Raw genomic sequence first — 23,658 nt, 5'->3', positions numbered from 1 at the left:
AGAGAGCCATCAACACTCAGAGTGAGGACTGTGGGAACTGAGCATTGACTACAACATAGCATTTTCACCCTTTCTGTTGTTGTTGTTTGCTTGCATTTTTTCTTTTTCAATTTTTTTTCTTCTTGATCTATTTTTTCTTATTCAGCAAGATAACTGTATAAATATATATGCATCCATCAGATTTAACATATATTTTTTAACATACTTAACATGGATTGCACTGCCTGCTATCTAGGGGAGGGAGTAGGGGCAAGGAGGCGATAATTTGGAACAGAAAGCTTTGCAAGGGTCGGCATTGAAAAATTATCCATGCATATGTTTTGTAAATAAAAAGCTTTAAAAAAAAAAAGACAAGGTAATACCTTAAATTGGGCTTTTCACTGCCTCAATTTTATCAACTTTCAGAGAACATTCAGATTTCAGAGATTGGTTATTCTGATTACCTAAAATGCATTTCTCCTCTCCTCAAGAATTCCTGATCTTCTCCATTCTATATCCCCCTCCCAAAGCAAATTACTTTCTGACATTTTTATTCAAATTGAATTACTTTATATCATCTCTCTTCCTCTCTTTATGTTCATGCGTATATGCATATAGGTATAAATAGATAATAGATGATAGTTAAGAGCATTTAGAGAAAATAATCAAAAGTCTTACATTTTTCTTTCCTAGTCCTTCCTTCCCTCCTTTTCTTCTTTCCTTCCTTCTTTCCTTTCTCCCTCCTTTCTTCTCTCCTTTCCTTCCTTCCTCCCTCTTTACTTCCTTCCTATCTTTGAAAGTCAGTGAAGTTATTATCCAAGTTTGAACAGCTTGAATTTGTTAGAGCAAGGGCTTATACTCTAGTTTGTTAAGTGTCTTTATTTTATAATAGAAAAAGATGTCTTATGGGTCAGGGTAAAAGCAATTCTCTGGTGGTGATGAGGATAAGTAGCGTCTTTTTCTCATCATTACTGATTCCCTCAGTTATAGCTTATGGGGATAAGATTCGAAGCTTTGGCTTCAGGATATGGGATTGCCTCCATTTCAGTTTAAGAGGAGGTCCTGTTGGAGGCAAAAAAAAAAGTGATTTGACTTGACTGGTACACTCCTCATTCTGTCTCATATGCAAGATGATTTCTGCTTTCCCTATGTTGGCGTGGCTTCCCCATAAGAAGCAGGTGGTCTACATCCAGTTCTCATGGCTGAATCCTTTTGTGAAGGAGTCATTTCTGCAAATGATGTAAGGACCAGGTTGGGACCAGGACTTTTGTTCTAGGAGGTATTATCACTCTTAATTAGGGTTTTGGAGTTCCTTGAATGTAAAAGGAGAATTATGATTTTTATGTGAGTCTGTATGTGTTATGTGACAAGGATATGATAAGAGTCACAAAAAAACTTGATTAATGCATCCTTTCTAGAAATGGTAGTGTTGATTTAAGTAATATTCCCAGTAGTGGAGGTGGAAAGCAGGTACAGTGAATTGGTTTCCTAGTAAAGAGTAAAAAATGGCCCGTATCAGCTTATATAAAGATTATTGGATAGCAACGAGTGCTGTATCCGTTCTGTTAAATAGGTAGATGTTTTGCCAGTCAGAATTCCAAGATACCAGAATAAGAACTGAGCCATGCCTTTATTCAATTCAGATAAATTACATTATTTCTTAACTTTGGGTTCTCATCCTGCTTTCTCCTTCAATATGTTTTGTAACGTGCTGTTGTCTCCAGAAGTTGCTGATCGCTCTCTGGGAGGAGATCTGCTGTGTCAACCCAAATCTCTTGGACAGATTCTTATTCCTGTAGAGAGCCGACTTCCCTTCTTGCAGAGAGCAGCCTCAAGTCTGGTCCAGAAACAACTCTCTTTTTCCTCCAGAGCTGCCCTCTTTATCCTCCCAGAGAATGGGCATGGGATAATGCAAAGGCTTCTGGGAAGAATTACTTCAACCAATGAACTTGCTCCTCCTAAGCATGCAAGCTCTTCCCCAGGAAAGGCCGGAAATAGAGAATTGTCAAGTACCGACTTAGCACTTAGTAAGAACCTAACAATATTTTCAGAGGTTTTCCATGACTTCTCCTTTGCTCCTTCTTCACATTTCTTTCACTAATATGTTCCTCCCACCTGGGACTTTTGAAATTTTTTTTTCCTCAATAGTATTTTATTTTTTCAAATACATGTAACAATAGTTTTCAATAGTCATTTTTGTAAGGTTTTGTATTTCAAATTTTTTCTCTCTCCTTCCTTTGCTTCCCCCATCTCCAATACCACAAACAATCTGATATAGGTTGAATATGTGCCATCTTTTTAAATATATTTCTCACATTGTACAAGAAAAATCAGACAAAACAAGGGAAAATGCAAGAGAGGAAAAGCAGCCAAGCAAGAGAAAAGGTGAAGATACTATGTTTTTATCTATATTCAGTCTCTGTAATCTACTCTTTGGATTGAATGGCTGTTTCCGTCTCTGGGGGATTATCATTTTAATTTTTGGGGGGTCTATCCCTTTGGATTAACTCAATACTTGATGTGCTTAATTTATCTTTGATTTCTTCCATTCATATACTTTATCAAAATTTTAATCATTCAACCATTCAGTAAATGCTCATTACCTACAATGTGCTAAATGCAATGTCCCCTTAAAATATCCTACAAATGTCATGATTTTGCTTAAAGATCTCATACTGAGATTAGTCTCTGCCCTCCATATTTTCAGTGTCACCTAATTCATATTTGGGGCAGCTAGGTGGTACAGTGGAGAGATAAGTGGATCTGAAATTAAGAAAACTTAAGTTGAAATCTGGTCTTAGCCCCTAACTGTATGATTATGGGCAAGCCTTAACTCTTTCTCAGTTTCCTCATTAAAATAAAAAATAAAAAAAAACTAGCTAAATAAAGAAATGGTAGATCATTCTAATATTTTTGCTAGTTATTGTTACTCAGCCATTTTTCAGTTATGTCCTACTTTACATGGGTAAATTTTTTCTTTTTTTGGGGGGCTCACATTGGGTCATATAGACTCATGCATGATAAAATACCTAAATAATTATCATATTTTGACATTCAAATCAAATACTACCTTGAAGGTTCATATTTATTTTTTAAAGAATTTAACATATAAAGTTTGCACATATTTATCACAGTAAAGAAAGTGAAATTATTTTCCCACTTTTGAAATATCTAACTGATCATTTGAAAAGGCAGAAAACCTCATTTTATTGTTGGACTTTCATAAATTTTAAAGCTTTTTATCATCTTTTTTAATGAATTTTTATTTAAGCTTTTTACTTTCAAAATCTTTGCATAGATAGTTCTCAATATTCACTCTTCCAAAAGTTTGTGTTCCAAATGTTTTCTCCTCCCTTTCCTAGATGACAAATAATCCAATACATGTTAAATGTATGCAATTTTTCTATACATATTTCTATAATTATGATGATACACAAGACAAATCAGATTAAAAAGGACAAAAATGAAAATGAAAAGAAAATGAAAGCAAACCACAACAAATTTTTTTTATTGTTGTGGACACTCCATACTCATAGTCCTGCCTCTGGATGCAGATGGCTCTATCACAAGAACATTGGAACTCACCTTGCTATTGAAAAGAGTCATGTTCATCAGAATTGATCATCGTACAATCTTGTTGCTGCCATGTATAATGATCTCCTGGTTCTGCTCACTTCACTTAGCATCAGTCTATGTCTCTCCAGGCCTTTCTGAAATCATCCTGCTGATCATTTCTTATAGAAAATAATATACCATAACATTCATATAGCTTATTCAACCATTCTCCAACTGGTGGGCATACACTCAGTTTCTAATTGTAGATTCATATTTCTAACTCATAAAAAACATCACAATCTTCAAATTGGCAAGGTCCTAAGTGATAAAATCAGTTTATTCTTTCCCTTTTCCAGGAAATATTAAAACCCTTATTCTGGGAATTTAATTTCCCAGATCATCTTTTTACCTTAGCTAAAGCAACCAGGATATTTCCAGACTGCCTTGATTAGCAGTTTTAAGATATATATGATGTTAACCCAGACTTTCCCAGATCCCCTATGTTAGTCTTTTTAATGAAATCTCAATATCTCAATATACACCCTTGTTTATACTTTTATTTCCTCTTCTTCTCGGAGAAAGGAGATTACAAGAGAGAATATTTCCCCTATAAAAGATCTATCTGTTTCATTGAATTGTTTATCTTATCCTCCCACTCCCATTTAGTTCTGGGGAAATTAATTTCTGGTACTGGGTGCCTTCTAGCATTTGTACTTATTGCATTCTAATTTGTATTAAATGTATTAGTCTCTATGTCTTATGGAAATGCTATATATTATCCTATTAGACTGTAAGTTCCTTGAAGGCAGAAACTGCAACTCATTTATCTTTCTAATTCTCTCAGTGCAGAGGTTGTTGTTTGGTGCAGAGTATTAATAAATCCAGTACATTGTGTTTAAGGAAAACCAAGTAGCAATCAGGCCTCAAGCATATGGAGCTAGCAAGGAAAGGTTTTCCCAGGGCCCACAATTTGATGGAAAAAGAACATGAAGCTTTGGAATTGTTTGAGGGGTATACGGAAGGGCATTTCCTGCTGTGATCACAAAGCATTGTCTGCTTCAGAGATTACAATTATTATTCCTCTGCTCTGCAGTTGAATTGGACAATTGGAGGCTATTTTATTCACAGCCTGGTTGGGTCTATTCAAACAGAATGATCTTAGCACAAATTGTACTTCTTACTTGCTAGGGGAACTCAAGTGGAAAAAAACAACAACAACAACAACAAAAATAAAGACAAAATAAAACTCTGGTTCCTCTACCAAAAAGCCAACACCCTAGAAACAGACTGAGAAGGGATTGATAAATCTTCTATCTCTTGCCTGTTGCAAGGATGGGGATTGCCAGCCTTGATTTAAGCTTGAATATCTAAGTTATTTTTGATATTCCTTGGTTTTCTTATCAGTGGAGCCAAAGGATGCAAAGGGACTAGGTTTTATGTCCTGACTCTTTCATTAAAAGACAATGTAAAGCAAATTTGTTCCCCTTCTTGGTCCTCAGTTTCCCCATTGCAATAAATAAATGAAAAGGCATTAATATGCATTCAGCAACATACTCAGTTCTATAGGGGATAAGGAGTGGAAGGGATTGGTATTTACCAGCAAAGGTAGTTCTTGGCCTTAAAGAGTTTGAATGGGAAAAGAGCCTTCCCATCTCCTTTCTTTCTATATAGGAGAAAGATGTCAAGGAAAAGTTCTGGGAAGTTAAAGCAATCCCGAGTCAGGCCAAAAGAGAGCAAATTGACAGTCATCACTGAGAAGTCTTGACTGAGTGAATTGGATCCAAGTTCAAGGTTCCAAAGATTGAGGACAGAGGAAGAAGCTTTGAGGAAAAGGTGACCACACAGAGATAATGAAGCAAAGCATGATGGTTGGGGATGCCCTGAAACTGACAGCAATCAGGCCTGAAGGATAAGAGGAAGATGGAGATCCTTCTTGAGCATAGTGGTCCTTTCAGATGAAAGGACTGGGCTAAGTGTTTTTAAAGTTAACTCCTAGATCTGAATTTCTGTTTTTTTATTTTAAACTTTCTCTAATCACTACCATTCTCTGTTGGCTAATCTAAAGGTCCTTCTATTTCCAACATTCTATGTTCTATATTTTAAATACCTCTGTGCTTTGATGGTCTCTCATATTTTTTTATGATCTGATCTAATTCTTCTATGCTTTTTTTTTTGGTCCCTCCCACTTCTGTCCTTCTTTGTTCTATGTTTTCATATCTCTTTCAGCCCTCCTGTTTTATGTTCTAAGCTTCTTCCTGGTTCTCGCAGTCTATTCTGTATTCTAAAACTCCCTCTAGCTCTGACATTCTATGATTTAAAGGAAAGTACAGTACAACATATTTGTGGCTCAGAAAACTTCAGAATATTGTGAACTGTCAAAGACATTGTCAAATCCAGTAAAATTCCAAAGGATTCTTTTCCCCCATCAAATCAATTGAATTGAAAAAAAGCCTGGTATTTTATCAAGGAATATAATGTAAAATACAGTCACATTAAAAGAATAAAAGTCTTTTGCAAATCACTGTGAAAATCATCAAAGGTTTGGAAATTGACTCCAAGGCATCATAGGGAGTATTCAATTTTATGGAAGTTATTTTATAAATTTGACTGCAATGCTCTAGTTGATGAGCATTAATTTAATTATGAAAGGTTATAATTTGTTTTCCCCACATGAAATAAATTCTGCTTATCCTGGATTCTCATTTCCTATTCCTTTCCATGTGCCTTTTATATTATGCAAAGGCATTTGTAATATTAGAAAGCTTGATTTATTGGCCTTCAGCTAAGCAGCCTGCCTGGAGAGACAACTTTAACTGCTTCCAGCTAATAATAATAATAACAATAATGATAATAATCAACATTTATATAGTATTTCGAGAAATGCCTCAAAATATTACCTCATTCATGTTTATATTAACCATGGGAAGAATATGCTATTCTTGTCTTCATTTTACAGATGAGGAAACTGAGACACAATGACTTGTGTGACTTGCCCAGAATTATACATATAATATTTGAAAATGGCTTCAAATTTCAGGTATAAGCAAAACAGCGCTTTTTCTTGAATAGCATGCATTTGATTATAGCAAACATATATAAAATTAAGTAATTGAAAAATAATATACCAAATAAATACTAAATAACGCTGAACTTCAGAAGACTATTAACACCCAGAAAAAAAGTCTTGGAAGGGAAGGGATCTGTCAGTGAACATCTGAGTTACATATTAATGAATCAGACAACATAGAAATAATGTGCTGATCAGGGATAAGGATGGGCCATTGATTTCATTGGTGGGAAGAGAAAAGCCCTGGTAAGGAAATCTTCTCACTAAAGGATAATGGGCCTTTCTCAGCATAATAAATGGTTTTACACAGAGTAGCAATGATTAAGCACTAAAAAACAACTGATTTACAAACCCTCCCACAGCTAGTATGCATTAGATTTTTTGAACACAGATATTCTCTGCCCAAGGCCAGCTCCATATGTATGATGCCATCCTGGCTGCTTTACATAATATGAGTTCAGCCCTTATCCTCCACCAATAAATGAAAGAATCCTTGCTTTCAAAGAGATTTGATATTTTCTATATTGATCCATTCTGGCAAAGCTAGGAACATGAAGAAGTTAAAGCAAATCCAGTTATCTTGAGAATATCATCTTTTTTTTTTAAGTTTAATAGTATTCTTGTTAATTATATATAAAGCTAGTTTTCAACATTCACTTTTATAAGATTTTGAGTTCCAAATTTTTCTCCCCCTTTTCCTTCCTTCCCACCTTCCTAAGGCAGCAAGCATCTGATATAGATTATACCATGTACAATAATGTTCAATATATTTCCATATTGATCCTGTTACGAAAGAAGAATTAGAGTACAAAGGTAAAAAAGAGAAAGAAAAGAAGATTTTAAAAATTGATTTGCAATCAGATTCCATAATTCTTTCTCTGGATGGGGATAGCATTTTTCATAATGAATTTTGGAATTGCCTGGATCACTGTATGCTGAGAAGAGCATCATCTATCATAGTTGATCATCACACAATGTTTATGTTATTGTGTACAATGGAAACTATCATCTGTTAATGATGAAGTATGGCATGTGAAAGAGATTCAACAAAATCAAAGTAATGTATGTATCACGGAGCTCTTCCATTCCATAAAGATTAAATGAAAAGATGAGTTAGTGCCATATGTGAGCTGAAGCCGGAAACCACCAACTTCCCAATGAAGTATTATTCAGGGGAATATCAGTGGGAGTGAGGATGCCCCAGGAGACTGATGGAAATAGCAGAGGGATGGTGGAGGCGACTTTGTCACAGACCAGTAAGCAGCCTAAACAGAGGTTATAGTAAGAGTGTTGGGATGAGAGATGTTTAATTATTTAGATCTTCATCTGAGCAGCATTTGATGTGAAAATAGGGAAGGGTGTAATCCTGATACATATGGAGGATGATCCTTAAATCTTATCTAACCATGTCTTCCTGTTTCTCCTTTATCTCAACTATCTATTGGAACCTAGAACTAGATGTCTTTGAGACATCTTAAGCTTAATAAGTCCAAATCCAATTCATTATCTTTTCCTGAAAACCCTTCCTTCTTTCTAAATTCCTTATTACTGTGGAGGGTATCATGTAATGTTCTTTCCTCTAAAATATAATCATTCTTTGGGAGCAGGTTTCTTGGGGAGCTTCTGAGAGCAGCCTTAGTTTCAGTTCAGTTCCAATAATCACCAAATGCAGCCAGGAGTTAAAAGGCCAGATCCTTTATTGTCTCTTCCAAAAGATTATCTCCTTCACTTGGGGCTTGGTTAGTTTTCTGGAGGCCTTCCTTTCTCCTTGGTTCCCCGAGAGCTCTTATCCAAATGTCTCTAGCCAGCACAAAGGTTGAAGTGAGAATGACTCTTGATTCTGAATCTCCTAGAGTATGGGATTGTGGGTTTCCCAGAAGTCAATCCTAGTTGTGAATCTCCCAAAGTCCAAGAATAGGCTTTTCCTTTTCTCTGTATATATCTCTGTAAAGGTAATGTGTGAACCAATGAGTGAACTCCTTTAAAAGTATAATCTCCTTTAAAGGTGTGAACTAAGTACATTACCTTGTCTCAAGTTCTGGCCCATAACATCTCCTTGTAGAAACAGACCAATGATACTGAACCATGCTAAATTAGACAACCGACTCAGCACCTTGTAAGAATCCTAACAGTATCACCATCATACTAGTTAATTATTCACAGCCTATATATGAGTCATAATTAAGGTATGGTTAATAACTTGGTTGTGGAGTAACAGACACTGGAATCACTGAATCTCAGATTGTGAAGAAGATAAAGGATGATCATTGTTTTTTAAGTCTTGAAAGTTTGTCCTCTGGATCAGAAATTTGATTTTAATTATTCTTTTTAGCTCTAGAGGAAGAACTCAGAGAAGTTGGAAGAAATTGAAGTCTTTTACAGATCAGACCTTATTTAAAAAATTAACTTTTTTGAAACCAATTGTGAGATGTTAGATTTAGCCCATTAAGTTTCATCTTTTTTCCAAATCCACATTCAAATTATCCTGTTTTTGTGGCAGATTTTTTTGAGTGAGGTTTATGTTAATGATGACATCCAAAACATTATTATTATTATTATTATTATTATTATTATTATTATTATTATTATTATTTAGCATTGATGAGGAAGGAAAGAAAAGAAAGAAAATCAATAGGCGTTTATAAAGCAGCTACTACTACAGGCCAGATGCTATACTAGAGCTTTTTTACAAAAACTATCTCATTTGATAATACCTGAAAATGTAAAAAACATAAACAACAGCTTATCAAAAGAAAAGATATTTAAATCTTCACACACACCCCTCTTCTTGTTCAACATTTTCTGACATAAAATTACTGAAGACAATTGTCTTTAAAATATCTCCTTTATTCAATTATCAACAAACACAGCTCTCTTAAAAATGCATGAAGTGTAACAAGGTTAAAAACATACTAGACATGACCAGCAGGAGGAATATAGAGAGGCCTGGAGAGACTTAAATCAACTGATGCTGAGTGAAATGAGCAGAACCAGAAGATCACTGTACACTTCAACAACAATACTGTATGAGGATGTATTCTGATGGAAGTGGAAATCTTCAACATAAAGAAGATCCAACTCACTTCCAGTTGATCAGTGATGGACAGAGGTAGCTACACCCAGAGAAGAAACACTGGGAGGGGAATGAAAATTGTTAGCACTAATATCTGTCTGCCCAGGTTGCATGTACCTTCGGATTCTAATGTTTATTGTGCAACAAGAAAATGATATTCGCACACATGTATTATACCTAGACTATATTGTAACACATGTAAAATGTATGGTATTGCCTGTCGTCGGGGGGAGGGAATGGAGGGAGGGGGGGTAATTTGGAAAAATGAATACAAGGGATAATATTATAATATATATATATATATATATATATATATATATATATATATATATATATATATAATTAAAAAAAAAAAAACATACTAGACATGAGATCAAATACCAGGACTCAAACCTTGTATCCTTTATTTCCACGTACATTCTCTGGAAATCCTTTCCTTCCTCTGGGTTTCAATTTCCCCTAATCAGAAAACCGGAACATATCCTTTAAGGTTCCTTCCATTATTATCATTATCATTATTTATTTATCGATCTATCTATTCATTCATTCATTTGTTTATTTGTTTGTTTGTTTTTGCTGAGGCAATTGGGGTTAAGTGACTTGCTCAGGATCACACAGTTAGGAAAAGTTAAATGTGTGAGATCAAATTTGAACTCAGTTTCTCCTGAATTCATGGCTGGTGCACTACCCACTGTGCCACCTAGCTACCCTGGTTCCTTCCATATTTAACATTTTTCAGTTCTATGAAGTTTATATGCATTACATGGAGTTCTAACTGGACTGACATTCTCAAAGCCCAGACAAATTGAGTGTCTCTTAAATTTGCTTCCAAAGCCATGTCCCAAACATCATTCTATTATGTCTGTTCCATGAACTCAATTTAAGTGAACATAATTTCTTCTCTGCAGTTTCACTCTCTTAACATCTAACTAGAAAAATCTTTAATTATCCCCATCATTTCCTCTAGTTTTTCTATTTTTATTTCTATGTCATCACCATTCTCATTTGTTTCCCTATTGTTTCCATTTTACAAATATAAAATAATGAAACTCTTCTAATTTAAATGATCTAATCTAAATACAATTCATTTTCCTTGGCTACAAATGGGTGATATTTTAGCTAATATTCCAGAGGAGAGAGCTATTTTTAATAATTTTTACTGCCTTTCTAATGATAGTCTTTTTAGTCCATCTTTAATTTCTTTCACTAACAATCATTTCCATAATACCATTCCTGGGGACATTTGCCTCATGTTGTATAGTTGAATGCTATACTATGTCGTGGAAAAGGATCTGGCTTCTTATTATCTATAACATTGGAACAAAATTCTGGTTGGATTGGCTAAGCTAGAAAGACTGAGAACTGGCATTCTAAAACTTCAATGCATTTGTTGTCAGAGTATTAGGTTGGTTAAGTTGGGAGATGCTTCTTGACAATGAGTGAAAACCAAGTGATGACTCTTGTCTCCTTAATCACCATAATGTATTGACTGAGCCTAAATGCATGGGAAAATAAGATTGCATCCATTGTCTGACATCATGTAATACTGCATTAGAGAAATACTGTACTACAACATTTGTAGGAAAATAGTTCTTTTGTCTTTATTTCTAGAAATCCACCAAAAGATACAAGACAATATAAGAAATAAGGATTCCAATGGACTCCTACTTACCATGTGGGATGAATTTCATGACTTCCCTGAAAGCAAACTGAAACCAAATGCTACCTGTTTACCAAATTAAAAATTAAGACTTTAATAGCTATGGCTGACGATTCCAATAGACTTGCGATGAAGAGAGTCATCTACATCCATAAAGAGGACTTATAGGGACTGAATATGAATTACAACATCGCATTTCCAACTTTTTTGTTTTTGTTTGCTTGCTTTCTGTCTGTCTCTAGCTATATCAAGAGTTATCAAGGAATCTATGGATGACAAAATTTAAAATTCAAACCATTTTGACCAAGAGAGCATTGGGATAAATTTTGACAAGTCCTAGTAAGAGTTGTATCTTCTATGTTCCTTTGTATTTTCCATATGCAGAACATTAATCTGGAAATATCAGAGAAAGACAGAAATCTGAACTTGCTCATAAGGAACACAAAGTCTAATATATGTGACTAAGTCCAATAAGATGGGCCAAATATCAATAAGTTCTTAAGAGCTAAAAAAGGTAAAATCATTATCATTTCTTTTCTGTCCTTGCTGGTAAATCATTTTTCAGTCATGTCCAATTCTTCTTGACGCCATTTGGTATTTTCTTGGCTAAAGTATTGGAATGTTTTGACATTTCATTCTCAGGATCATTTTACAGATGAGGAAAATGAGTCAAATAGGATTAGGTCATTTGTTCAAGATCATACAGGGAATAAGTCTGAGTCCAGATTTGAACTCACAAAGTTAAGTCTTCTTCAATCCAAGTGCTCTATCCATTTGATCACCTAAACCTGTAAGATTAGATTTAAATGAATCTTCCAGATTTCTAAGGTAAGAATGAATAATGTTTTGTTTGTGTAGGTTTGTGCCTCAAATTCAAGGAGATTTTTAAGAGTTGGGCTGAATATGGCATTATGATAGCATTTCTCGTTCTGCCCTTCCCCAGTGAACAGCCAGGAAGGTGGCAGACACCTAAGTAATTATTATATGCCAAAACTGTGTTAAACACTGAGGATAGAAATACAAATGAAATGAAAGACAATGCCTGCCTTCAAAGAGCTGACCTTCTAGTGGAGAAAGAAAACACATACAAGTGAAATGAAATTAGAGTGGGGAAGAAAAGGTATCCTATGCCCTACACACACACACACACACACACACACACACACACACACACACACACACACACACATACACACAGAATAATGAAGGGCAGGGCAGGATAATCAGAGGCATAGCCAGGAGGCCAATGCATAGTCATCTTGGTCCTATCTCCAAATGGAGGCCAAAGAGCCCTGGCATAAATAAGCCCTTAATAAAAGTTCTTTGGCTTTACTTCACCTTCTCTCTTCCTACCTCCCTCCCTTCTTCTCTCCCACAATCCCTTCTTTCTTCTTTTCTTTCTTTCTTCTTTCTTTCTTTCTTTCTTTCTTTCTTTCTTTCTTTCTTTCTTTCTTTCTTCTTTCTTTCTTTCTTTTCTTTCTTTCTTTCTTTCTTTCTTTCTTCTTTCTTTCTTCTTTCTTTCTTTCTTCTTTCTTCTTTCTTCTTTCTTTCTTTCTTTCTTTCTTTCTTTCTTTCTTTCTTTCTTTCTTTCTTTCTTTCTTTCTTTCTTTCTTTCTTTCTTTCTTTCTTCTTTCTTTCTTTCTTTCCTTCCTTCCTTCCCTCCCTCCCTTCCTTCCCTCCCCTCCCTTCCTTCCCTCCCTCCCTTCCTTCCCTCCCCCTCCCTTCCTTCCCTCCCTCCCTATTTTTTCTTTCTTTCTTTCTTTCTTTCTTTCTTTCTTTCTTTCTTTTCTTTCTTTCTTTCTTTCTTTCTTTCTTTCTTTCTTCTTTCTTTCTTTCTTTCTTTCTTTCTTTCTTTCTTTCTTCTTCCTTCCTTCCTTCCTTTCTTCCTTTCTTTCTTTCTTTCTTTCTTTCTTTCTTTCTTTCTTTCTTTCTTTCTTTCTTTCCTTTCTTTCTTTCTTTCTTTCTTTCTTTCTTTCTTTCTTTCTTTCTTTCTTTCTTTCTTTCTTCCTTCCTTCCTTCCTTCCTTCCTTCCTTTCTTTCTTTCTTTCTTTCTTTCTTTCTTTCTTTCTTTCTTTCTTTCTTTCTTTCTTTCTTTCTTCTTTCTTTCTTTCTTTCTTTCTTTCTTTCTTTCTTTCTTTCTTTCTTTCTTCCTTCCTTCCTTCCTTCCTTCCTTCCTTCCTTCCTTCCTTCCTTCCTTTCTTTCTTTTTCTTTCTTTCTTTGTTTTTCTTTCTTTCCTTTCTTTTTCTTTCTTTCTTTCTTCCTTCCCTCCCTTCCTTCCCTCCCTCCCTATTTTTTCTTTCTTTCTTTCTTTCTTTCTTTCTTTCTTTCTTTCTTTCTTTCTTTCTTTCTTTCTTTCTTTCTTTCTTTCTTTCTTTCTTTCTTTCTTTCTTTCTTTCTTCCTTCCTTCCTTCCTTCCTTCCTTCCTTCCTTCCTTCCTCCATTCCTTCCTTCCTTCCTCCCTTCCTCTCTTTCTTTCTTTCTTTCTTTCTTTCTTTCTTTCTTTCTTCTTTCTTTCTTCTTTCTTTCTTTCTTTCTTTCTTTCTTTCTTCTTCTTTCTTTCTTTCTTTCTTTCCTTCTTCCTTTCTTCCTTTCTTCCTTTCTTTCTTCCTTTCTTTCTTTCTTTCTTTCTTCATTCATCCATTCATTTATTTTGCTGTTTCTAATTTTCAGTGACCCACAGACCTCTAAAACATGAACCTTTTTTGACTTTTGACACATTCCTTTAGTCATGACATTGAATGTCTTAGGATGTTAGTATCCTCATCTCTAAATGAGAGGGCTAGATTTGGTGCCAGCTAGGAGCCTCTAAATTTTAATCATGGTAAGTTAATTATGACCTTTAAGACTTTGTATGTATAATCTCTCTGAGACTCAGTTTCCTATTCTATAAATGAGGATATTGAATAAGCTGATCTTGCAGATATAAAACCAGAGTTCTATGATTTTAGGGGCTTGTGAATAACTGTGAAGGACAGGAATGACTCTGATGTGTGGCTCATATTTGGTACTTAATATTAGCTTTCTCTACTTACAAGATGTAGCATTAAAGCATTTCTAACCCTTTGAGAATCCTCATTTATCAATTAGAAATAATTATGTTAAATTGCTGACCTTATTTACTGGCTATATCCAGAGCCTGCAAACTCTAAATAAACTATTGTCCTCAATGCCTTCCCACTGGCTGCTCAGACTCTATGATTTCCAACATGAACCGTCCCCCTGGAAGCTAACTTCTGACAAGGAAGTATTGACCTCATTTTGCATCAAATTGAATCTCTGCCACTTGGAGGACACTTCTAATAACCATCCTCATCTCCTTCCCCTAATCTTTTCTAGCTTTCTTTTATGTCCTTCATTCTTTCTTTTGTAGCCTCTATCCTGCACTAGGATGGAAGCTCCTTGAGGGCAGAAAATGTCTTGCTTCAATATATTAGTATCTGAAGATAGCCCATTACCTGGCATAAAGTCAGCATTTAATAAATATACATATATATCTATATCATGAGTTTGTAGGATGTTGATTTACAATCCCTAACATCACTTTACAGAAAAAAAAACTGAGGAACAGAAAGCTTAAGTGATTTTGCCAGTGTCACATAATTAGCAAGTGTCTGAAACAGGCACAGAACTTAGATTTCCTAACTTCAGTGCAACAATCCACATAGCATACCACAATGCCCTGGGTTATTCTGAAGATCATCAATTAGGAAAGCACTTTAGAAAATGTGTGTTATGATGATAACTGGAGGGTATAGCATTTTCATCAGGATTTTTTCCCCTCAAGGAGTGACTGAATAGTTTCACATATTCTACAATCTTATACTCATTGTATTTCTTGGTGAGAAATTAAATGGAAGGAAGTAATCTCTCTATCTGATGAGAACGTCAGTTGTCAGATAATGTGTGTTATATAATATACATATATACAAATACATACAAACACAAACCTTTAGAAACAAAGTTCTCCCTCTCTCTCTCTCTCTCTCTCTCTCTCTCTCTCTCTCTCTCTCTCTCTCCTCTCTCTCTCTCTCTCTCTTTCTCTCTCTCTCTCTTCTTTCTCTCTCTCTCTCTTTCTCTCTCTCTCTCTTCTCTCTCTGTCCCACTCTTTACCTCTTTTCATCTCTCTCTCTATATATAAAGATAAGTAGATAGATTCTACTATCTATCCACCCATCTATCCATCTATCTATCTATCTTTATATTATTTATCTTCTATCATCATTTCTTTTATATATCTATCCTTTATCGCTATATATCTACATCTATACACACATATATACATATGTATCTGTATGTGTATGTGTTTATGTATGTGTGTGTGTGTCCCATAAGTATCCTTTCACAGATGAGCAGACTGAGATTGGTGAGATGCCTATATTTATAAATGTCTACAACAAGTACGTTATCCTTAGATTCACTTCCTCTGACTTTTCCCTTCCCTGTGCCTCATCACTAAAATCCAAGGGCTTTTCCAGGTTCTAGAAGAGCAGAAAATTTTATCAGCCAAGCCACATCTCATCAAGTTCAATGCTATTCATTCTGGACAGCTCTGGAGAGAATAAAAGTGAAGTTTCAATGATTTTACCTTAGAATCTAGGGCACTGAGAGGTCTTGTCCTTGCCTTCAGGCGAGATCATACTTAAAGCTTTCCAAACATCCAGGAGGAAATTAAATTACAGTGTTTAAGGTTCACTCACTGTAAGATGGGAGGGGAGAATCAGTATCAAATAAAAGGGAGCTGATATAGAAAGATAGTGAGAAGAAAGTTGGAAAATAGAAGTTCATAGGACCAGGTCTATTCATTTCCCCATGGAGGAATGGATAGATACCCTGCTTTCTTTATCTTCCTCCAACTTATTGTTTTATTTTAGCATTTTTTGGTGAAAATTATGTGAAAGATCATTATTCCCTTAAAAGGGAAGCATTTGCTTTCTTAGTGAGTCAGCCCACAGTAGGGCCATCAAATCAATTACCATGAAGTTACCTGATATTTATAGGAAAAGGGAATTCTCATGTTATTTTTAGTTGATAAGATAGCAAAAACTTTTTTTGAAGATAATCTTAGAGGGAAGACACTAAGAGTATCTTTGTTCTTTTTTTTCTTTTCTTTTTTAAAAATTAATTAATTAATTAATTTTAATTAATTTTTTACAAAAATTTCATGCATAGATGATTTTCTAGCATTGACAATTGCAAAACCTTTTGTTTCAACTTTCCCTCTCCTTTCCCCAATCCCTTCCCCCAGATGGCAGGTTGACCCATACATGTTAAATATGTTAAAGTATAAGTTAAATACAATATATGTATACATGTCCAAATAGTTATTTTGGACAGCAAAAACTTTGGAAAGTGAAGAATATTAAGTAAAGGTTAAAATTTTATTACATTAAGACTTTCATGCATGCATATGTCAAGAGAGTAATCTTTCCTAAATCAGAGATGTGGAGGAATATGATCTAAGGAAGGATTTCTTAGATGGATTATGACAAAGAGAATGGTAAAGGGCAGAAAGAGGATGTTGATAAAGAGGAAGATATTAATAGATGCTGATGAGAATGGTTAGAAGGAAGAGGATATGATTATGGATAAGGATGATGAAGAGGATGAAAGTTGTGAATGTCTGATTTTTTTTTTTCAGAAGGCACTTTGAGCAGCTGAAGAACTTTGGAGGAGAAATAATAAAGCATGAATTATGTATCTCCAGAAAGATTCTTTGGGGTGAGAATATACAACACATATGGAGCAAAAATTACTAAGAAACTTCTACAATATTAACTTTATTCCCTGTGTCCTGGTCTGAATAATCCTTTTTAAAAAATTAATTTTTCCCAATTATATGTAGATAGTTTTCAACATACATTTTTATAAGATGTTGAGCTCCATTTGTTGTTCACTCCATCCTTTCTGTCTCCTTTTTTCAAGATAGCAAGCAATCCTATATATGATAGACATATACACTCATTTTAAACATGCATTACCTTCTTAATCTTATTCCTGAAAAGTGGGCACAATCATCCAGGAGGGTCTGAAAAGGATAGAGGAGGAGAAGATTTTAACTTCTCCATACCGGGAAATTTTGTCCTTCTTTTTGCAGCCCTTAAGGGAATCAGCTTTTTTTTTTTTTTTTTGCATAATATTAAAGTTGTGACTCATATTAAACATTATTAATTTAATTAACACCTCAGATATTTTTCTAAGAATAAATGGTATAAACTTTACATATGAAGTTGATTCATGTGCCTATATATGACTTCATATTCATCCCCATTTAATGTTTATATTCAATTCAATATTCTACTCCATCAATAACTTTTTTTTAATTTAAAATTTTCATTTTCAGTTACAAATTTTCATCCCATGATCCCCTTCTTTTCCTACTGGTAGGCAAGAAATATGATACTCAATATACATATGAAGTAATAGAAAACATATTTTTACTTTAGCTGTGTTGTCAAAAAAAACAACCAAACAAACAAATAAGAAAAATAAATAAAGAAAAAATGTGTTTAATCTGCATTCAGAGCCCATTGGTTCTCTCTCTGGAGCTTGAAAGAATTTGTTATTAATCATTACTCTGATGGAATTGTTGTTCATCACTGTGTGGTTCAGAGTAGTTTTTCTCAGTTGTTTATCATGATAGCACAATATTGCTGTTTTTCCCTCTTTTGTGCTTTTCTTGTAATTTTGATTACATTTGTTTTGTTAATATGAAAGCTTTTAAATTTCATGTAATCAAAATTATGTCTTATTTTCTTTTACTTTTTTCCATTTCTTACTGGGTTATTTAAAATATCTAAATCCATATGAATCTATCAACATATCTTTATCTCTATATGCTAAGTCATTTTTTTATACTAATTTGCTTATCATATCTGAGGTGTGCCTATTTTGAACTTATCTTGGTATATGTTAAGAGATGTCAACCACCTTATTTCTTACCCAATTCTAAATTGTTTAATGATTACCACTTTGGATTATATTTTGAAATGTTGCATTGCCAGTTTTTTTTTAAACTGATTTCCTTTATATTCTTGATTTGTTGTTCTTTCAGATGAATTTTGTTATTACTTTTTCTAGTTCTACAAAATTATAACACTGATTAAGTAAATTGATTTAGATAGAATTGTCACTTTTTTACCATTAGCTCATTGTGCCCATGAGCAATTAATATTTCTTCAATTTTTGTAAGTTTGTTTATGTGAAAAGTACTTTGTAATTTTGTTCATAAAGCTCAAATGTGTATTTTGACAGTACATTTTCAAGAGATTTACACTGTCTGCAGCTATTTTAAATGAAATTTCCCTTTGTCTTTTGTTAATAATATCTAAAAATGATAAAGATTTTTGTAGCTTAATTTCATATCTTGTGACCTTGTTAAAACTGTAAATTACTTCACATAATTTTAATTTTCTAAGCATGACATTATATCATCTGCAAAAAGTGAAAGTTTTGTTTCCTTATTATCTCTAATTATTAATTCACTTTCCTTTTTCCTGTCTTATCACTAGAGCCATTATTTCTAGGACAATATTGAATCATGATTCTAATAGATGAAATCCTTGCTTTACCCCTCATTTTATTAGACAGACTTCTAATTTATCATCATTACAGATTTTACTTTCTCTTAACTTTAGCTAGGTACTACTTATTATTTTAAGTCAAATTAGTCAAAGGCCTTTTATTATTTCTTCCTCCCTTTCTCCCTTCCTCCCTTTCTCTCTTCCTCTCTCCCTACTTCCCTTCCTTCCTTTCTTGCATCCTCCCTTCCTTTTTAATAATAATTTCCTATTATTTTAATATTTCTTTGGCTTTGATATCAAAATTATATTCATGTAAGAGAAGGAGTTTTATAGGATTCCTTTATCTATTCTCCCACATAATTTGCACATTGTTGAAATTAAATATTTTCTTAAATATTTGCCAGAATTTGCTTGTATACTTATTTGATGCCGTTCCCCTTCTCCCCCTTAGGCTCATTTATGGCATGCTCATTTTTTTTAAACATAGGGTTATTTAACCATTACATTTTGTCCTTTTGTGAAAACAGGAAACTTCCATTTAAATCATTCATTTCATTTAGATTATCAGTTATATTGACGTATAGATTCAAAATAGGTTCTAAAAATTTCTTCAGTTTTATCTTCATTGGTTTTACAATTACTTTGTTTCATTTTTGAGTCTGATGATTTGACTTTTTTCTTTTCATTAAAAAAATCAAATTAGTCAAAGGCCTTTTATTCTTTCTTCCTCCCTTTCTCTCTTCCTCTCTCCCTACTTCCCTTCCTTCCTTTTTTGCATCCTCCCTTCCTTTCTTCTCCTTCCTTCCTTAATTTCTTTCTTTCTTTCTTTCTTTCTTTCTTTCTTTCTTTCTTTCTTTCTTTCTTTCTTTCTTTCTTTCTTTCTTTCTTTCTTTCTTTCTTTCTTTCTTTCTTTTTTCTTTCTTTCTTTATCTTCTTTTCATGAAGCCATACTCTAGTTTTATGTATTAGTTCAAAGTGCCTGTGGGTCCTTTTGACTCTTTTATTAATCTTTCTTTTGATTTTCAGCATCTCTATTTCAGAGTATTATTGAAGATTTTAATTTGTTCATTTTTTTATTTTTTGTTTGTGGCAGCATCTATATGTTAATCAATTCTTTCTCTCTTCTTTAATTGATATAGAATTTCCCCTAAGCACTATTTTAACCCCCAAAATTTTTTCCATTGTTGTTATTTTATTGAATGTTTCTATGAGTTTTTGCCAAACTGTTTCTTCAAGGTTAGTCTTAGTTTCTAATTGATTTTTTAATTTATTCTTTGAAGGTCTTTTATTGAATGTAATTGTTATCATATAAGGAGCTCCAAGTGAATTTATTATTTCTACTTTTCTAAATTTTTGAGGAGACTTTTATCTGTTGTATGTGATTAATTTTTGAGATGTGATGTACAACTGAGAAAATATAGATTATTTTCCATTCCCAGGCAATATTTTCTAACGATCAATCATATGCACTTTTTCTAAAACTCTATTCATATTTTTAAGTTCTTTTTATTTATTTTATGGTTAGACGAGTCTAATAAGGGGATATTGATGTTTCCTACTAGTATAGTTTTACTATCTTTCTCCTTCTATAACTCATTTACTTTTTCCTTAAAGAATTTAGATGTTAAGTCATTTGGGACAAATACAGTTACTATTGCTTTTATTTCCTTTGCTATGTTACTTTTTTTTAGAAAAATATAGCTTTATTGATTGTGTATTTTAATGTATATTATTGTCTTTGCTTTGTCTGAAATCACAATCTTTATCTCTATCCTTTTTTACTTCAGCTGAAACATGAGAAATTTTGTTCCACATCCTTATTTTAACTCAAATGTCTCTTTTGGTTTTAAATATACTTGTTAACACACATTGTTAGATTCTCATTTCTAATTCATTTTACCATTTTCTTCTGTTTTATGAGTGAATTAATGCCAATCACATTTATAGTTGGCATTGCTAATTGTGCATTTCCTTCTATAACAGTCTCTTTTATTTATCCTTTTCTTTTTCACTGTCTTCTCCTGAAATTTTTATTTTGCTTCTTATTATTGCCTCCCTTAAAGTACACTCTTACTTATCACCCTTTTTCTCTAAATTCATTTTCTTCTTCTTTATCTGTTGAATAAGATTAATTTCTGTTCCCTTCTCTCTCTCTCTCTCTCTCTCTCTCTCTCTCTCTCTCTTTCTCTCTCTCTCTCTCATTTGTGTGTGTATGTGTGTGTGTGTGTGTGTGTGTGTGTGTGTGTGTGTGTATTTATCTATGTTTCAACTAGTGCAGATAAGTACTCACAAGCATTACTGGATACCTTGATATTGATAGTGACTATGACTGCTCTTCTCCATCCTAAAAATGTAATCTGGAACTGGTTAATAGACTGTGGATTTTACACATGTCACTTAAACTTTTGCCCAGAGCTAATACAAGGATTTTCCTGTAATATTTTCTTTTGACCAGGTGATGATAATCTTACCATCCCATTTCATTGAATGCAAAGATGCCCTTGTCACTGTTCCTGTAGCTACCATTTCTAAGTCCCACAACCATTGTCTTATGTTCCTAGCCAACCTCCACCTCAATAAAAATCTATTTTCCATTTTTCTAAGCTGCCCTAGGCTGGAACAATGATTCAATCTGACATTTTGTTGAATTTTCTGTTAACAATTTGATTTATCACTCTCTATGGTGATTTTGTAGGAGAGGTTTGAAGGCAAAGTTTGGTAACTGTGATTATTCCACAATCCTAATTCTACCCTCCTTAACTATCCCTTCAATATCTTTTGGACTCTATCATAAATTAATTTAACCATTTCTACCATTTGAAAAATATTTAATAAGTATATAATTGGGGCTTTTATCCAAAATTTTAATAAAAATATAAACACCTTAGGATTATATACAAATCTTAGTGAACTCCATTGGTGACTCTGCCATAAAGATACTTTAACTGTTAACACATATTGTTGTATTCCAGCCATCTTCTGAGTTCTGAATACATTGTTGGATTTTTTAAGCACATATTTCCACCTTCTCCATAAGAATAGTATGGGGCACTTTTTTACCCCCAAAACCTTACTAAAAATCCAAGTAAACTCTCTCTCCATAGAGTCCTCTTCTTATTTAGATTAATAATGCTGACCAAAAGAGGAAAATTGCTTTATGTGTTAGTCCTGTTTCCATGTAATGATTCTAGCTTTTGCTAATTACTGCTTCTATGCAACATATTTATCAAATATTTCTTTAATATCCTCTTGAAATTTTATGGGGTTTTTTTTTGGATTTTTCAGTTATATAACAGTCAAATATCCCAGTTCTTTAGAATTTAGTTTATTTAGACAAAATGACTTAAAAGCCTGATAAGGAGTTTGAATGCCTAATGGGGAGTTACTTATTTCTAAATATTCCCCTACTTATTTTAGTTATCAATGCTGTTAGTGAATTTGGTTCTGACACTTCAAGTGTAAAAGCTATTCTTTTCACAGACAATGGAAGCAAATTAAACACTTTACTACTTTTCTTCTCATTCTACTACATTTCTTATTTTTGAGGAAAAAAAAGCTTTACACTTTATGTAATTAAGTATGTCTCTTTTATCTTTATAATTACATCTATTTCTTGTTCAAGAATTGCTCTCAGCTCTAGGCTTCTTTAATATTTTTATTAAAAAATCTGGGTGGCAACATGTTTGTAACAAATTTTAATATGTATTATAACTTTTTTGGAGGTGAGATTTAAGGGAAATTATAAGATGATCTTGGGGAAAGTATAAGTTCTGTAGATTTGATTAAACTGAAAATGTATCCAATAAAGTTCAATTAAAAGAAAATAATTTTGATACCCAACTGCCAGTACATAGCATTTCAGAGTGATTCATTACCATTTTCTAGAATAGTAGTAGATTGAAATTAGGAGAATGAAGCCCTGATGTTTCTTAACTATCAGACTGTGAAAAAGTCACTTTACTCTCTCTGATTCTCAATTTCCTCACCTATGAACTAACATAATAATCCCTACAATACTTTATTATTTTTTGGTCAAACTCAAATGAGGTAATACCTCCAATGAGATATGAGAAAGACATTTTGAAAATTAATGTGCTAAATAATTATCATGTATTATTATATAATAGTGATTTTTTTGACTATTTCATCTTCTGAAGGCCATCTGTTAAGTCACAGAGTTTAAGGTCTGTGTATGGCCAAGAAGTGAAGAAAAGATGAGCCTTATTCACAGATTCCTGCTTCCTTAAAAATGAAATATCATTATTAAAAGAAAACAAAACCTAAACAATAGGCTAAGAATACATGGACATTGTCACTTCAACATTGACAGTCTTGTTGACGAGGTTTAGATTTGGGGTACCCAAATGAAATTAGGGTTTCTGGTGGTCAGGAAGTTAAATGAGGTCTAGTGGCAGATTTGGGGTTTAGAGAGCCAAATGGAGCTCTCCTGCCAACCCTTCAGAATTAGATGCAAGGGTAGGCAGTTAAATGAGGTCTAGTGTGGCACAAGCAGTTCTCTGTAAAGGAATTTACAGACCCTAAAACCTATATTGATAAAGGAGGTTTATTATATGGATTGGAAGTAAAGTTCTAGTTAAGGTCAGGATAAAGAGAGGAGGGCACTGGAAACAATATTCCAGGGGGCAGAGACCCTTGGCATGCCAAGTATAGGGCTGCCATGTTTGGAACCTCTGCAAAGAGAGGGTTTTAGTTTGGCTCTTGTATAATAGGGGACTTTGGCTACAAGCTGAAGGGGGCTCATGGGTAGAGTCCCAGGTTAGTTCCTTTCTGGGTTTCAGCTAG

Source organism: Sminthopsis crassicaudata, chromosome 2, assembly GCF_048593235.1.
Source record: "Sminthopsis crassicaudata isolate SCR6 chromosome 2, ASM4859323v1, whole genome shotgun sequence".
NCBI classification, from domain to species: domain Eukaryota; kingdom Metazoa; phylum Chordata; class Mammalia; order Dasyuromorphia; family Dasyuridae; genus Sminthopsis; species Sminthopsis crassicaudata.
The sequence above is the reverse complement of the archived record's forward strand: the minus strand, read 5'-3'. Positions refer to the sequence as shown.